The sequence below is a fragment of the Lagenorhynchus albirostris genome, chromosome 9 (assembly GCF_949774975.1).
Source record: "Lagenorhynchus albirostris chromosome 9, mLagAlb1.1, whole genome shotgun sequence".
In the NCBI taxonomy this organism is placed as follows: domain Eukaryota; kingdom Metazoa; phylum Chordata; class Mammalia; order Artiodactyla; family Delphinidae; genus Lagenorhynchus; species Lagenorhynchus albirostris.
This window is the reverse complement of record NC_083103.1, coordinates 66,173,158-66,190,671: the sequence shown is the minus strand read 5'-3', so window position 1 is coordinate 66,190,671 and position 17,514 is coordinate 66,173,158.

Sequence of the window (17,514 nt, the reverse complement as noted above, 5' to 3'; positions counted from 1 at the left end):
TGTCTAACATGAAATTGTTGAACTAGTTTTCTATGCTGCATAATAAATTACCACAAACTTAGCAGTTTAAAACAATGCACATTTATCTAACAATTCCTATGGATCAGGATTCTGGGCACAGCTAAGTTGGGTGCCTATGCAAGAATACAATCAAGGTGTTGATAAGGGCTAGATTCTCATTGGGAAGTTCAATGGGGAAAAATTTGCTTTCAGTTGGTTGGTATACTTTATTTGTGGCTCTGTGACTCATGGCTTGCTTGCTTCTTCGAAGACAGCAAGAGGGGAAAGTTTCTAGAGCAAGTCAACCAGCAAGAAAAAGTCTTATATAGCATAATGTAATCACAGATTTCACATCTTATCACCATTGCCATATGTTATTGGTTAAAAGTAATCCACAGGTCCTCCCACAATCAAGGAGAAAGAATTATACAAGGGTGTGAACACCGAGATGTGGGTGTTATGGGAGTCACCTTAAAGTTTATCTACCACAACTGTTACCACTGATTTATAAGTTTGTTTTCTCAAGTAGGCCACAAGCCATTTAATGGCAAGGAGCATATCTTACCTGACTTTCTGTGCCCAGTAACCAGCACTCTATGTTTGATATATTACACATTTAAAATTTGATTCACTAATTGCTGCCAAAAACAAAAATATTGAGGCTATAGAAAGTAAAGGCAATTCATTTCCATAAAAGTACTCAAAAACTGTAGCATCTAAAACCAACAAATATAAAATTATATTAATAATTAGTAAACTATCATATATAATGCTAACCCTTTACACTTATTCCTTTGTTATTGCTATGATGATGCTGTTATACTTGAGATTTTTTTTTTGAAAATGACATGTCAGTTTAAATTATTTATTTATTTATGTATTTTTGGCTGTGTTGGTTCTTCGTTTCTGTGCGTGGGCTTTCTCTAGTTGCGGCGAGCGGGGGCCACTCTTCATTGCAGTGCGCAGGCCTCTCACTGTCACGGCCTTTCTTGTTGCAGACCACAAGCTCCAGACGCGCAGGCTCAGTAGTTGTGGCTCATGGGCCCAGTTGCTCCACGGCATGTGGGATCTTCCCAGACCAGGGCTTGAACCCGTGTCCCCGGCATTGGCAGGCAGATTCTCAACCACTGCGCCACCAGGGAAGCCCTATACTTGAGATTTTTAGAAATGGAATATCAATGTGATACACGAACTAAGATGGTAGCAACACTATGCATTTTTATTGACTATTTTTTTATATAAATTTATTTATTCATTTTTGGCTGTGTTGGGTCTTTGTTGCTGCACGCAAGCTTTCCTTTCTCTAGTTGCGGCGAGCGGGGGCTACTCTTCATTGTGGTCTGAGGGTTTCTCATTGCAGTGTCTTCCCTTGTTGAGGAGCATAGGCTCTAGGCAGGTGGATGTCAGTAGTTGTGGCTCACAGGCTCTAGAGCACAGGCTCAGTAATTGTGGCACATGGCCTTAGTTGCTCCACGGCATGTGGGATCTTCCCAGACCAGGGCTCCAACCTGTGTCCCCTGTACCAGTAGGTGGATACTTAACCACTGAGCCACAAGGGAAGTCCCTTATTGACTATTTAAAAAGGAAAAGAGATGCCATGGTCTTATTACCTGTGATTAGGAACCTATAGACTATTTAGATGCACTAGCAATTTACTTAACAGGCTTATATTACACAACTGCTAAAGAGATTCATGTATCTAGGAACACAGAAATGTAAACTGTGCTATGAGTTTGTCCTGTATGCTCCAGAGAAAGAAACATTATTTTGCAGAATGACTCTCCGATAATTTAGCAAATTAAAAGTTGTTTTGTGGACTTCAAATGCCTACATCTACACTTCAGGTAAGAATGATACCTTTTAAGAGGACAGAGAGTCTACATTCTGAACTTGCATTTATACCAAAATAAAGAGGTTCAGTTTTGCAGTGTAGTTACAATGAAATAATATCAGTAGAGGAGACCTTCAAGATGGTGGAGGAGTAAGATGTGGAGATCATCTTCCTCCCCACAAATACATCAGAAATACATCTACATGTGGAACAACTCCTACAAAACACCTACTGAACTCTGGCAGAAGACCTCAGACCACCCAAAAGGCAAGAAACTCCTCACATACCTGGGTAAGGCAAAAGAAAAAACAGAGACAAAAGAATAGGGACAGGACCTCCACCAGTGGGAAGGAGCTGTGAAGGAGAAAAGGTTTCCACACACTAGGGAGCCCCTTCACTGGCAGAGATGGGGGGTGGCGGGGGGAAGCTTCGGAGCCACGGAGGAGAGCACAGCAACAGGGGTGCAGAGGGCAAAGTGGAGAGATTACCACACAGAGGATCGGTGCCGACCAGCACTCACCAGCCTGAGAGGCTTGTCTGCTCACCCGCCAGGATGGACGGGGGCTGGGAGCTGAGGCTCGGGCTTTGGAGGTCGGATCCCAGGGAGAGGACTGGGGTTGGCTGCGTGAACACAGCCTGAAGGGGGCTAGTGCACCACAGCTAGCAGGGAGTGTGTCCGGGAAAAAAGTCTGGACCTGCCTAAGAGGCAAGAGACCATTGTTTTGGGGTGCGTGAGGAGAGGGGATTCAGAACACTGCCTAAATGAGCTCCAGAGATGGGTGAGAGCTGCAGCTATCAGCGCGGACACCAGAGACGGGCATGAGATGCTAAGGCTGATGCTGCAGCCACCAAGAATCCTGTGTGCAAACACAGGTCACCATCCACACCTCCCCTCCCGGAAGCCTGTGCAGGCTGCCATGCCAGGGTCCCATGATCCACGGACAATTTCCCCAGGAGAACACACAGTGTGCCTCAGGCTGTTGCAGCATCACACTGGCCTCTGCCGCCTCAGGTTTGCCCTACACTATGTACCCCTCCATCCACCCTGGCCTGAGTGAGCCAGAGCCCCCGAATCAGTTGCTCCTTTAACCCTGTCCTCTCTGGGCGGGGAACAGATGCCCTCAGGTGACCTACACGCAGAGACGGAGCCAAATCCAAAACTGAAGCCCCGGAGCCTTGCGAACAAAGAAGAGAAAGGGAAATCTCTTCCAGCAGCCTCAGAAGCAGCAGATTAAATCTTCACAATCAACTTGATGTACCCTGCATCTGTGCAATACCTGAACAGACAACAAACCATCCCAAAATTGAGGCGGTGGACTTTGGGAGCAATGGTAGACTTTGGGTATGCTCTCTGCAAATAACTTGTTTCTGGTTTAATGTTCATCTTAGTTTAGTATTTAGAATTTATTATCATTGGCTGATTTGTTTATTGATTTGGTTTCACTCTTCCTTTTTTTAAGTATATAGATATATATATATTTTTCCTTTTTCTCTTTTTGAGAGTGTGTATGTGTATGTTTCTTTGTGTGAGTTTGTCCGTATAGCTTTGCTTTTACCATTTGTCCTATGGTTCTGTCTGTTCATTTTTGGGTTGTTTTAGTATAGCTTTTAGTGCTTGCTATCATTGGTGGATTTGTCTTTTGGTTTGGTTGCTCTCTTCTTTCTTTTTTTTTATTACTTTAAAATTATTTTATTGAAAAATTTTTTTTTATTTTAATAACTTTTTATTTTATTTATTTATCTCTTCCTTTTCTTCTGAACTGTGTGGCTGACAGGGTCTTGGTGCTCCAGCCAGGTGTCAGGCCTGTGCCTCTGAGGTGGGAGAGCCAAGTTCAGGACACTGGTCAACAAAAGATCTCCCAGCTCCATGTAATATCAAACGGTGAAAGCTCTCCCAGAGATCTCCATCTCATCACTAAGACCCAGCTCCACTCAAAGACCAACAAGCTACAGTGCTAGATACCCTCTGCCAAACAACTAGCAAGACAGGAAAACAACCACACCTATTAGCAGAGAGGTTACCGAAACTAATAATAAAGTCACAAACACACCACCAGATGTGGTCCTGCTCACCAGAAAGACAAGATCCAGCCTCATCCACTAGAACACAGAAACCAGTGGCTTCCACCAGGAAGCCTACACAGCCCACTGAATTAACCTTAGCCACTGGGTACAGACACCAAAAACAACTGGAACTACGAACCTGCAGCCTGTGAAAAGGAGATGCCAAGCACAGTAAGTTAAGCAAAATGAAAAGAGAGAGAAACGCACAGCAGATGAAGGAGCAAGACAAAAACCCACCAGACCTAACAAATGAAGAGGAAATAGGCAGTCTACCTGAAGAAGAATTCTGAGTAATGACAGTAAAGATGATCCAAAATCTTGCAAATAGAATGGATAAAATAAAGAAATGTTTAACAAGGATACAGAAGAACTAAAGAGAAAACAAACAATGATGAACAACACAATAAATGAAATTAAAAATTCTCTAGAAGGAAACAATAGCAGAATAAGTAAGGCAGAAGAACACATAACTGACCTGGAAGATAAAATAGTGTAAATAACTACCACTGAGCAGAAAAGAAACAAGAATGAAAAGAATTGAGGAGAGTCTCAGAGACTTTCTGGGACAACATTAAATGCTGTCATTTAATGTTAAATTTTAACCAACATTAAATTTGAACCAACGTTCAAATTATAGGGATCCCAGAAGAAAAAGAGAGAAAAAAAAAAAAGAGAGACTGAGAAAATATTTGTAGAGATTATAGTTGAAAACGTCCCTAATATGGGAAAGGAAACATTCAACCAAGTCCAGGAGCACAGAGAGTCCCATACAGGATAAATCCAAGGATAAACATGCCAAGACACATGTTAATCAAACTATCAAAAATTAAATACAAAGAAAAAATATTAAAAGCAACAAGGGAAAAACAACAAATAACATACAAGGGAATCGCCATAAGGTTAACATCTGATCTTTAGCAGAAAATGTGCAGGCCACAAGGGACTGGCAGGACATATTGAAAGTGATGAAATGGAAAAAATCTACAACGCAAAATTACTCTACCCAGCAAAGATCTCATTCAGATTCGACGGAAAATTAAAACATTTACAGACAAGCAAAAGTTAAGAGAATTCAGCACCACCAAACCAACTTTACAACAAATGCCAAAGGAAACTCTCCAGGCAGGAAACACAAGAGAAGGAAAAGACATACAATAACAAACCCAAAACAATTAAGAAAATGATAATAAGAACATACATATTGATAATTACCTTAAGTGTAAATGGATTAAATGCTCTAACCAAAAGACATAGACTGGCTGAATGTATACAAAAACAACAACACCAGTATATATGCTGTCTACAGGAATTCCCACTTCAGACATATGGACACATACAGATTGAAAGTCAGGAGATGGAAAAAATATTCCATGCAAATGTAAATCAAAAGAAAGATGGAGTAGCAATTCTCATATCAGATAAAATAGACTTTAAAATAAAGACTATTATAAGAGACAAAGAAGGACACTACATAAGAATCAAGGGATCAATCCAAGAAGAAGATATAACAACTGTAAATATGTATGCACCCAAAATAGGAGCACCTCAATATATAAGGCAAAGGCTAACAGCCATAAAAAGGGAAATCAACAGTAACACAATAATAGTAGGGGATTTTAACACCCCAGTTTCACCAATTGACAAATCAACCAAAATGAAAATAAATAAGGAAACACAAGCTTAAAATGCTACATTAAACAAGATGGACTCAACTGATATTTATAGGACATTCCATCCAAAAACAACAGAATACACTTTCTTCTCAAGTGCTCATGGAACATTATCTAGGAAAGATCATATCTGGGTCACAAATCAAGCCTTAGTAAATTTAAGAAAATTGAAATCATATCAAGTATCTTTTCTGACCACAACACAATGAGACTACATATCAATTACAGGGAAAAAAATCTGTAAACATACAAACACATGGAGGCTAAACAGCACGCTACTAAATAACCAAGAGATCACTGAAGAAATCAAAAAGAAAATTAAAAAATACCCAAAAGCAAATGGCAATGAAATCACGACAACCCAATACCTATGGGATACAGCAAAAGTAGTTCGAAAAGGGAAGTTTATAGCAATACAGTCCTACCTTAAGAAACAAGAAACATCTCAAATAACAACCTTAACTTACACCTAAAGCAATTAGAGAAAGAAGAACAAAAAAATACTCCAGGGCTTCCCTGGTGGCACAGTGGTTGAGAGTCTGCCTGCTAATGCAGGGGACATGGGTTCAAGCCCTGGTCTGGGAGGATCCCACATGCCGTGGAGAAACTAGGCCCATGAGCCACAACTGCTGAGCCTGAGCGTCTGGAGCCTGTGCTCCGCAACAAAAGAGGCCGTGATAGTGAGAGGCCTGCGCACCATGATGAAGAGTGGCCCCCACTTGCCACAACTAGAGAAAGCCCTCGCACAGAAACAAAGACCCAAAACAGCAAAAATTAATCAATTAATTAATAAAAAACTCCTACCCCCAACATTAAAAAAAATACCCAAAGTTAGCAAAAGGAAAGAAATCAGATCAGAAATAAATGAAAAGAAATGAAGGAAACAATAGCAAAAATCAATAAAATTTGGTTCTTTGAGAAGATAAACAAAATTGACAAACCATTAGCCAGACTCATCAAGAAAAAAAGGGAGAAGACTCAAATCAATAGAATAAGAAATGAAAAAGGAGAAGTAACAACTGACACTGCAGAAATACAGAGGATCATGAGAGATTACTATAAGCAACTATACGCCAATAAAATGGACAACCTGGAAGGAATAGACAAATTTTTAGAAAAGCACAACCTTTCCACACTGAACCAGGAAGAAATAGAAAATATAAACAGACGAATCATAAGCACTGAAATTGAGATTATGATTAAAAATCTTCCAAAAAAACAAAGGCCCAGAACCAGATGGCTTCACAGGTGAATCTATCAAATATTTAGAGAAGAGATAACACCTATCCTTCTCAAACTCTTCCAAGATCTAGCAGAGGGAAGAACACTCCCAACTCATTCTACAAGGCTAAATCACCGTGATACTAAAACCAGACAAAGATGCCACAAAGAAAGGAAACTACAGGCCAACATCACTGATGAACATAGATGCAAAATCGTCAACAAAATACTAGAAAACAGAATCCAACAGCCATTTAAAAGGATCATACACCATGATCGAGTGAGGTTTATCCCAGGAATGCAAGGACTCTTCAATAAACGTGAATCAATCAATGTAATGCACCATATTAAAAGCTGAACGTTGAAAACCATATGATCATCTCGGTAGATGCAGAAAAGGCTTTTGACAGAATTCAACACCGATTTATGATAAAAAACCACCCAGAAAGTAGCCAAAGAGGGAACTTAACTCAACATAATAAAGGCCACATGTGACAAACCCACAGCCAACATCATTCTCAATGGTGAAAAACTGAAATCATTTCCTCTAAGATCAGGAACAAGAAAAGGTGGCCCACTCTCAACACTATTATTCAACATAGCTTTGGAAGTTTTAGCCACAGCAATCAGAGAAGAAAAAGAAATAAAAGGAATCAAAATCAGAAAAGAAGTAAAGCTGTCACTGTTTGCTGATGACATGATACTATACATAGAGAATCCTAAAGATGCCATGAGAAAACTACTAGAGCTAATCAATGAATTTGGTAAAGTTGCAGGATATAAAATTAATGCAGAGAAATCTCTTGCATTCCTATACACTAATGATGAAAAATCTGAAAGAGAATTTAAGGAACCACGCCTGTTTATGACTGCAACAAATAGAATAAAATACCTAGGCATAAAACTACCTAAGGAGACAAAAGACCTGTATGCAGAAAACTATAAGACACTGATAAAAGAAATTAAAGATGATACAAACAGATGGAGAGATATACCATGTTCTCAGATTGGAAGAATCAACATTGTGAAAATGACTATACTACACAAAGCAATCTACAGATTCAATGCAATCCCTATAAAAGTACCAATGGCTTTTTTCACAGAACAAGAACACAAACTTTCACAATCTGTATGGAAACACAGAAGACCCTGAATAGCGAAAGCAATCGTAACAAAGTAAAACGGAGCTGGAGGAATCAGGCTCCCTGACTTCAGACTATACTACAAAGCTACAGTAATCAAGACAGTATGGAATTGGCACAAAAACAGAAATATAGATCAATGGAACAGGACAGAAAGCCCAGAGATAAACCAACACACATATGGTCACCTTATATTTGATAAAGGAGGCAGGAATATACTATGGAGAAAAGACAACCTCTTCAGTAATTAGTGCTGGGAAAACTGGACAGCTACATATAAAAGAATGAATTTAGAACACTCCCTAACACCATACACAAAAATAAACTCAAAATGGATTTAAGTCTTAAATGTAAGGCCACACACTATAAAACTCTTAGATGAAAACATAGGCAGAATGCTCTATGGCATAATCACAGAAAGATCCTTTTTGACCCACCTCCTAGAGAAATGGAAATAAAAACAAAAATAAACAAATGGGACCTAATGAAACTTAAAGGCTTTTGCACAGCAAAGAAATCCATAAACAAGATGAAAAGACAACCCTCAGAATGGGAGAAAATATTTGCAAATGAAGCAACAGATAAAGGATTAATCTCCAAAATATACAAATAGCTCATGCAGCTCAATATCAAAAATACAAACAACCCACTCCAAAAATGGGCAGAAGACCTAAATAGACATTTCTCCAAAGAAGATACACAGATTGCCAACAAACACATGAAAGGATGCTCAACATCATTAATCATTAGAGAAATGAAAATCAAAACTACAATGCGATATCATCTCACACCGGTCAGAATGGCCATCATCAAAAAATCTAGAAACAATAAATGCTGGAGAAGGTGTGGAGAAAAGGGAACCCTCTTGCACTGTTGGTGGGAATGTAAATTGTTACAGACACTATGGAGAACAGTATGGAAGTTCCTTAAAAAACTAAAAATGGAACTACCATACGACACGGCAGTCCTACTACTGGGCATATACCCTGAGAAAACCATAATTCAAAAAGTGTCATGTACTAAAATGTTCATTGCTGCTCTATTTACAATAGCCAGGACATGGAAGCAACCTAAGTGTCCATTGACAGATGAATGGATAAGGAAGATATGGCACATATATACAATGGAATATTACTCAGCCATAAAAAGAAACGAAATTGAGTTATTTGTAGTGAGGTGGATGGATCTAGAGTCTGTCTTACAGGGTGAGGTAAGTCAGAAAGAAACAAATACTGTATGCTAACACATATATATGGAATCTAAAAAAAAAAATCGTTTTGATGAACCTAGGGGCCAGACAGGAATAAAGATGCAGATGTACAGAATGGACTTGAGGACACGGGGAAGGGTAGGGTAAGCTGGGATGAAATGAGAGAGTAGCATTGACATATATATACTACCAAATGTAAAATAGATAGCTAGTGGGAAGCAGCTTCATAGCACAGGGCGATCATCTTGGTGCTTTGTGACCACCTAGAGGGGTAGGATAGGGATGGTGGGAGGGAGACGCAAGAGGGAGGGGATATGGGGATATATGTATATGTATAACTGATTCACTTTTTTATAAAGCAGAAACTAACACACCATTGTAAAGCCATTATACTCCAATAAAGATGTTAATAAATCATATATTATCTACTTTAGTTTTCATTACTCATTATGAGGTAGTTTTATTCTTAAATTTACAAATTAACCTTATGATTGCTATGGCACTTTTTTTTTTAACCAGCCTACCATCCTCCATTCTTCAGATCAGCGACAGCCATTGGAACACAACCTCCATTTCTGGTGTGACATGATGTGTAAATTGAACCTTGTTCTGAAATAATTGTGGATTATTGTGGTTATGATTTTGACCTGTTTGGTGGTTAGCTAGTGGATTGGCTCTGAGATTTGCCTTTATTTGCACCCTTTTGGAACTCTCTCAGGGCTGGAGTGACCTCTTGGTACGTGCTTTTCAAAAGTATTTAAAAACATATTATTACAGCCACCTGTGGCAAGGCAGAGCAGATGGGGCAAGATGCTCTAAGACAGACCTCAAAACCTGGGGAAAATGAGGCTGAGGAAGAATATACATGGGAGAATGAGGGATTTAAATGGCTTTTATATCTGCTAGGGAACCAGAGGGCCACATCATGCTCAGGGATGGATACATGACCATAAAAGACCTCAAGAGATCCTACAGTTAACTTCTGGCTGAACTTTGAGCACTGAATAAGCAGAAGAAAATGGCTAAGGCAGAGTTATAAGCATCTTGGCTAAGCATTGAAGGAGTGCTCTAGCTCAGAACCAATCTACATAGAACAAGAGAGTATTTTTTGCCTTATTTTGTTGTTTTTGGCTTCAGGAGTTTAAGGAGATCTCTGTCAGGTCATTGGTTGACTGGTAAGCTAATGGAATGGAGACTCAGTGACATCACAATGACAAGAAATACTGTCTTTGCAAAATAGTTTGGAAAAACCACTAAAAAAATGGATGACTGCAGACAACAAAAAAGCAACAGTGCAAACCTGGTGGGAGTGGGTAGAAGAAGGAGGATCTGATACTTTAGAGTTATCTCATTATAATATTCAAATTCTCCAATTTTTAACCAAAACAATTATGAGACAAGGAAAACAGAACTCATTAACAAGAATTAAAGAAATTTCAGAAACCATTCTTGAGGAAGCACAGATATTGGACTTACAAATGTCTTATGTGCAAAGAGCTAAAGGAAACCATGGACGCAAAATCGAAGGAAAACAGGAAAACTATTACAGAATATACTAATCTATATAATTAATAAAGAATATCAATAATGACATAAAAATTATTCAACATCTCTCTCTCTCTATCTCTCTCTCCTTTTCATTCTATCTACTTATCAATCTAAGCATGAATTCTTATGGATACTTAAAATTTCAATTAACTGTCACAAGATTCATTCTAGCCTTTGCATATTTCTAATCCCCTTTTCTGACAGTGAGAAATCTGGCTCCTTCTATATAAAAATAAATGTTCCTCCTTAGAATACACATTTAATTTGAGAATCCCTAACCCATATCTCTATGTTAAACACACCTATTTAAAAATTTGATATTGTTTACAGTTTGATTCATTTTTTATCTCAATGGTATATAGTCAAAGTATTTGTTCTAGTGTTAACTTAGGCAAGTCTTTCCTTCATCCTTTACAGATGTGGCTAATCTATACATTTGAAACCGAATCTGATTCATCTGTTTCTGTTTGTAATCCCTTGTTGATTTAATTTCTTTAAAAAATATAACTTGACTTTAATAGTCAAAACTGTACAAAAAGTTTCACTCAGAGGAGTGAGTGAGCACCCTTGCCTCTGCCCCTTGTTCCTCTAGGCTTCCACCTCATTTCTACACATCTTCTATGGACAACCAAGCTCATGTTTTTTACTTCCTGTTTCTGGATTTTGTTTTGTTTGCAAAAATGAATAAATATGTATATATTTCCTTATTCTTACTTTTTTCTTATGCTTTTTTTTAATTTAAAATTTATTCTGAAAATTTCTCTATATCAGTCAGTACTTTTTCTCATTGTCTAATTTCTGTTGTGGTTTTATTTAACCTTTGGTTTTTTAGCCTTTTATCACAATTTCAAAACGTTGGGGATTTGGGATTTATTTTCTGATTATCTTTTTGGTAATTGATTTCTACATTAATTACATAATAGTTAGAAGATATATATTCTGTGGGATTTTAATCTTCTGAAATTTGTTAAAACTGTTTTGCCGTAAAGTATGTATGGTCAATTCTGGAAAAGCTCTGTGTGTAATCCTAAATAATGTGAATATTACAGCTGTTAAGCACAGTATTCTACATATTTAAGTTAAACCTAAGTTACTTATCATTTTGTTTATATCTTTTATATCTTTACTGAATTCTGCCTGATTGCTCTCTTAATTACAAAGGAAGTATGTTAAAACCTCCCATTCTCATTGTGAATTTCGAGAGAGAGAGATTGTGTTACACATATTTAGAATTGATATATCTTCCTGGAAAATTGAATATTTCATTATTATGAAATATCCCTTGCAATCTCTATTAATCTTTTTTTATTGAAGTCTTGTATCAATATAGCTACACTAACTTTTTTTAGGTTAGTATTTGCATATTATACATTTTATCATCCTTTTATTTTTCAACCTTTAAACCTTATGTTTAAAATATATTTCTATTAAGTAGTACATAAATAGGGTTTTCTTTTATCTAAAATAAACTAATAGCCTCTTTAAATTATAGCATTAATTTTATTTATGTTTGATGCAATTATTGGTATATTTAATTTATCATTTTAGTAAGTGCTTTCTCATTTTTGTGTTCTCTATTTGTCTTCCTTTGGGTAGATTCTATTTTATTACCATTCCATATTTTTTTCTTCTATTAGCTTGAAAAAAATCTTTTAATTGTCTCTAGGAAAAAGGTCAAAATGTTAGTATAAATGTTAGCAGTGTCTGTATGATAAGAAAATAACTTCCTAATTTGATTTAAAGCTATGTCCTATCACTTTTTCTAATTAAAAAAACATGTATTAATTATTTAAGTATTTTGATTTTTTTAAGTTAGTGGCATAAGATTTATGGATCATATAGCACCAACAAGGAGAAAGTAATCACTATATGGAAAAAAATGCAAAGGAAAGTAATAAAAACTATAGTCAACATTAAAACTTACTGTGCTTAATACTGATAGGCAAGAAAGACTAATCATGCCTTGTGATTGTAGTACAATATTCATACTCACTGTAAAACCTATATTAGTGCAGAATGACCCTAAAAATAGCATAAATATATTATGTAGCACAAATCTAAGGAAAATATTTTAGTTAAAAGACATCCTTTAAATTGTCATTTATATTCTGTGGGAGATGAGGATAAAAATCCCCAAAACTATATTTAGCTAATGATTTTACTGGCAATGTATGAGAATTAAACTAGTAGGTAAATTAGTTAAATTATTAAGTAGAAAAAACAGGCCTACATGGGATAGGAGACCAGGGAGGAGGAAACAACAATGAAGTTGTTGTAGCTTGCTTAGAAAAAGAATGGCAAATTAAAAACTAAACTTAAAGCCTACAAAGATTTATTATATAGAAAATGGTGGCCAGCTGTTCTCCATCCCTCAAAAGATACACCTCAGGAAATTGGCTTAAATTGCTCTAGAAGGATTTAAGTTCCCTATAAGAAGTGTTAGACTTGAGAGTGGAGGAAGATAAATGGTTCCTATGGGGAATGTGGTGACCCCACTCTTAGAGAAAGATTCTGTATCTTTAAAAATCCATGATACCTCTGAATTTTTTTAAAAAAATCCTCTTTTGGTGTTTCTGAGAGCAGGCACATAGAAGGTGGTCTACTAAAATACTTTCTTGATAAAGGATATGCCAAAACCACCTCCAGGCAAAAAAAAGAATTTCCTGAGAGGATGATTAAGCACTAGATTGGGCAATTTTAAAAAGTTCTGGTATCTCTTTCACAGTAGATTTTTAAGAGTAGTATATTTTTTTCTGTCTGAAATGATTTATTCAACCCTCCTTAGAGAAACATAAATCACTGTGATGAAGACAGTCTTCTCAATAATTTTATGTAAAAATTTTTACCATCATTTTACATAGGAAAAACTAAGGTTTAACGACTTGACGATATTCAACATATATGCAGTAGAGCCAATACTCAAACTCCAGTAATTGAGGAATCCAGTGCTAAAACCACATGGTGAATCAAACTTCAGGGTTTGGCTTGGTAACTGTCAGAGGGTCAGTTATCAATCAACATGGAGTAAATAACCAGTTAAGATACATCAAAGAACCTGAATTCATAAATAATCAATAATAATTACTATCAACATTTATCAGGTGCTTATACGTCCCAGGCACTGTCCTAAGAGTGTATTATTTTCATAGCAACTCAATGAGTTAGTTACTATCTTTACAAACATAACAATGTATATATGTCCATATATATACTACCACTCTCTCACTTTGTCCCAGCTTACCCTTCCTCCTCCCCGTGTCCTCAAATCCATTCTCTAGTAGGTCTGCATCTTTATTCCCGTCTTACCCCTAGGTTCTTCATGACCTTTTTTTTTTTTTTTAGATTCCATATATATGTGTTAGCAAACGGTATTTGTTTTTCTCTTTCTGACTTACTTCACTCTTTATGACAGACTCTAGGTCCATCCACCTCACTACAAATAACTCAATTTCATTTCCTTTTATGGCTGAGTAATATTCCATTGTATATATGAGCCACATCTTCTTTATCCATTCATCTGTCGATGGACACTTGGTTGCTTCCATGTCCTGGCTACCGTAAAAAGAGCTGCAATGAACACTGTGGTACATGACTCTTTTTGAATTATGGTTTTCTCAGGGTATATGTCTAGTAGTGGGATTGCTGGGTCATATGGTAGTTCTATTTTCAATTTTTTTAAGGAACCTCCATACTCTTCCCCATAGTGCCTATATCAATTTACATTTCCACCAACAGTGCAAGAGGGTTCCCTTTTCTCCACACCCTCTCCAGCATTTATTAATTTGTAGATTTTTTGATGATGGCCATTCTGACTGGTGTGAGGTGATACCTCATTGTAGTTTTGATTTGCATTTTTCTAATGATTAGTGATGTTGAGCATCCTTTCATGTGTTTGCTGGCAAACTGTATATCTTCTTTGGAGAAATGTCTATTTAGGTCTTCTGCCCATTTTTGGAGTGGGTTGTTTGTATTTTTGATATTGAGCTTCATGAGCTGCTTATACATTTTGGAGATTAATCCTTTGTCAGTTGCTTCATTTTCAAATATTTTCTCCCATTCTGAGGGTGGTCTTTTCATCTTCTTATGGTTTCCTTTGCTGGGCAAAAGCTTTTAAGTTTCATTAGGTCTCATTTGTTTATTTTTGTTTTTATTTCCATTTCTCTAGGAGATGGGTCAAAAAGGATCGTGCTGTGATTGATGTCACAGTGTTCTGCCTAGGTCTTCCTCTAAGAGTTTTATAGTGTCGGGCCTTACATTTAGGTCTTTCATCCATTTTGAGTTCATTTTTGTGTATGGTGTTAAGGAGTGTTCTAATTTCATTCTTTTACATGCAGCTGTCCAGTTACAATAATTTGAATTGAAGTTTTTGTTACTTGAGAATGAAGGATCCAAACTAGCCATAGGCCACTGAGATTTTGGGTTTTATGGTTAAAAAAAATCTATTAACTTCAAGAAATATACTAACACACTTTTGAAAATGTTGATTTTAATTATGTGATGTATTTTTTTTTATTTCTATGATAGAGGCAAAAGCCTGTGCTTATCTGTTACAAGCATAGAAAGGTGACCTTATATCCAAAGTAAGAAATCTCCCTCACCAGAGAAAAGCATAGTGCTATTCGTCTTTAAAATGCCATATTAAGGAGAAATTTGAATCCAGACATTTTTAAATCTCTACCAGTGTCCTCCATTACTTCATCATTAGTGGAGATGGAAAAATGCTCACTAAAAATTACTTCCAGAACATGAAATGGATATTATACTATTTAAATGGATGTAATATAAAAATAATTTGCTTTAAATCATGGCACAAACCATTGCTATGATACCATATTCATTGTGAACCTTAGGGATTTCTTCATTTAGAGTAGAATGAATTTTGACTAGGCATAAGTGCTTTTTGCGAAAGAGTAAATCCACAAAACCCAGTACATTGAAAATATAGCCAGGTGTGAGTGGTTTTAAAAAAATAAATTATGCCTAAATACATTGCCCAGCTGTGTTTTAGAATTTCAAGAGATCTTAAGATATATTCAGGCATTAAGCACTCATTAATACTAAATTATATTTTCCTATGACTTTTGTCTCTAATTTAAAACGTATTCACAAGAAAACTGAAGACATAGAATTTTCTGGTTGTGTATATTTAATTTACTAAAAAATGTTGCTTAGCAAAATTTTTACATGATACTCAGGTAGCCTTTGATATGACTGTGGAATTTTCTTCAACATTAACTTGTTTTAACTATAAAAAATGTAAAAAAATCAACATCAGATATTTAAATTTTATTGTTATGAATACATAATTTAGTAGAAAATGCCTAAGCTAGGAAGTCTGACAATACTGGGTTCAAACCTCAGTCTTGCAAATTGAGGGGTTATGTAACCTTCAGGAAGTTAGTGAACTTTTCATAATCTCATTAGCTGATCTTTAAAATGGGTATGACCAGACTGTAAGGCATATTAAATGATATTATAAGTGAAACTGCCTAGTGCAAACTAAGCATTCTTTCTTCAAACTTCTACTACAGAAGTAGAAATAATAATAGTACATACTTTGCCTTCTCAAGCCAGTTTTATTTCTCAAATTCTAAATGATTATTTTAGTGTACTATTTAAATTAACCACACCACAATTATGGATACCTAAGTATCTAGGTAATTCTATAAAATCACTGATTTACAACTTACAAATTCAGCAAATACTAAGGGTCTGTTAGGTTCCAATGCAAAAATCTATGCTGAAAGATTCGTATAAATGAGGAAAATCTATGTATCGAGTTTTCATCATGTTCCAAAGAGAAAGAAGGAAATCACAGAATATGAAACAAAGTGGCCTAAGTGATTATGGATGGATGTGAATCCTCCTATTTGGTAAAATGCCCCAGGGGGGTTGATCTTATCTCCCCTAAACATGAGGATTCCAGAATAGCACTGTCTGATAGAAATATAAGTCAAGCCACAAATGTGGGCCACATATGTAATTTAAAATTTTCTAGAAACCACATTTTGAAAGAGAAAAGGTAAAGGTAATTTTAATATGATTTTCTAATACTATTAAATAACATAACATTAAAATATTAACCTAATATATTTAAAATATTATTATTTCAAAATGCAATCCACATAAAAATTATTAATGAGATATTTTATTTGAAGGAAGGGGCTAAATCTTCAAAACCTGATGTGCATTTTGCACTTGCCCATTTCAGTTCAGATAGCCACATTTCCAGTGCTCAATAGCCACATACCTTCAGCAGCTACAGTCTAGGACATCACAGCTTAGAGTCTGTGTATGTCACTCAATCACAGCCAAGTGGATGTTCCCACCCAGAAATTTGAATCTTGAGAAAGTGCTACAAAGTCTTAGTCAATTAGAATTTATCCACAGTGGTTACAGTGGAGTCGAGTACAGCAGCACTGAGTAGAATATCCTATGGTAGCAAGGGTCCACTGACAAGAGAGCCAGTCATTGTGTCCTAGGTAAGTCACTCATAGAAGAGTAGATAACATGCCCAGCAATTCTTGGTTATTCCTTAACAGTTATGTGGTCTTCATAACACCATTTTAATAAATTTATTTTCTGCTTTTATGAAGCAGAATTGGTGGGGTTTTTTTGCAATCGGGAACCCTAACTAATACAGAGATATTTTGGTGTAACAAAATAAAATTAGAGAACTGAAAAGGAAGATATAAAGCTCTATGAAAGTTTAGAAAGAGGAAGATATAAAGCTCTATGGAAGTTTGGAAGTTTACCATAGGTAAAAGTTTAGACTGGAGTATTAAACTGTAAGGATAGACAGGACTTGAATAAATGGATATGAGTTAA